General features: G+C 45.9%; 1 protein-coding gene across 1 annotated transcript in view; it reads right to left on the reverse strand.

The window, feature by feature from the left end:
• The window catches only part of PLXNA4 (plexin A4), a 796616-nt gene that overhangs the window by 296759 nt on the left and 498081 nt on the right, over nucleotides 1–1776 (reverse strand). The gene's annotated exons all lie outside the window — the stretch shown is intronic.

The raw sequence follows: 1776 nt of genomic DNA on the forward strand, positions 1-1776 counted from the left end.
ACTGAAAACCTTGGGTGACCCATGCTATAAGTGAGCTCTGAATGATGACTGACAGTCTATAGGGGTTATTTATAAAAAACAAACCTTGGCTGAAATAATGAATAATGCTATACAGGTGTGAAGAAACAGCGTCAGATTCAAACAATGCATACATTATATATCATTGCTTTTAATGTATAATAATGAATGTGCCTGGATAAAGTTTTTCCAGTACGTGTTAGTTTTTGATGTACTGTATGCGTTGCTTGATTAAAAGGGCCCTAGGGTGGAGGGGAAGGGGTTAAAATTGCACAATGAGGTCTGTTCAACCCCACAAACGTCCCAACCCCATTCATTCATCTCCCTTCCTCCTGACAGCGCTGACAGAGTAACAGTGACTGAGCGATTAAACTGGGACCAATTTGCTCTCAGCACATGATGTATGATTGTCTCACTTTGTGATAGAACGTGAGGCAGAGAACCAGCGGCCGTACAGCATGGCATCACTGAGACATGTGACATCCATACGTGCATATATTATACATTTCTGGTGCATGGCTGTCACTGGTGGCTTTTTAAGATAGCAGAGAAATCATGAGTATGTTTGAAATGTGCTTTCCAACCAGGAGTACTGGGAAGTACTGGGAAGTACTGGGAAGTACTGGAAGCTGTGTACAGGTCCCAAGGTATTTACTGTATATCTGATACCAATGCTGTTTTGTTTTGGACTTGATCAAACGCATGTGTGTTGCACTTTTGCACCACTGGGGGCAGTGTTATCTTATCTGTCAAGTTCAAAGCCCTTGGAATGCGCACATTGCCGCATGTCATAGGACAGCAAGAATGGTTTGTTAATCACAGGCTGGATATTCAGACAAGCAAGACTGGATACATCATATATGCCAAGTACATTCTCCCTCACCATTTATACTGCTTCATTGTATCCCTCCTCAAATCTCTCACTGACACGTGTAAGTCAAAATAGATGCAACGTAATTATAACTTTATTTCATATAGATCTTTTCCCCCAATGGGACTCAAAGCCCCTCCACAGTTACAGTATTGTGCACGGTACACAGCGTTGTACACAGGGTTGGACACAGGGTTGGACACAGGGTTAGACACAGGGTTGGACACAGGGTTGGACACAGGATTAGACACAGGGTTGGACACAGGGTTGGACACAGGGTTGGACACAGAGTTGGACACAGGGTTGTACACAGGGTTGGACACAGAGTTGGACACAGGGTTGGACACAGGGTTGGACACAGGGTTGGCACACGGTTGGACACAGGGTTGGACACAGGATTAGACACAGGGTTGGACACAGGGTTAGACACAGGGTTGGACCAGGATTTCTTACAGATACAGTCTCTGCCCAGATGATCTTACAATCTGTGTTTTTGGTGCCTGATGCACAGGGAGATAAAGTGACTTTACCCAAGGTCACAAGGAGCTAACACCAGGAGCTGAACCAGGTTCTCCTGCTTCACACTCAGTGTCGTTGTTTTCAGAGTCTGTGCCTTTACTCACTGAATTTACTCCTTCGCTACCCTGAGTTCTTATCTGACCTTTTCCAACTGACTGTTATCCAGTTGTAGCCAGGTCCCCCTCTTACCTTCAGGCTGTGTGAGGGGGGCGGCTGTGTGGTTGCTGCAGGGAGATTGTGAGCCAGCGGCGGCCATTACAATCATAGATCCGCTGGGAACTAGTCCCAGCAGCCTCATGGGCTGCAGACCACATGTTGCCAGGCAGCCAATAGGGCTGCTGCATTTATAACAGTTAGAACAGTGAAAA

This window comes from Ascaphus truei, chromosome 5, assembly GCF_040206685.1.
Source record: "Ascaphus truei isolate aAscTru1 chromosome 5, aAscTru1.hap1, whole genome shotgun sequence".
Taxonomy (NCBI): domain Eukaryota; kingdom Metazoa; phylum Chordata; class Amphibia; order Anura; family Ascaphidae; genus Ascaphus; species Ascaphus truei.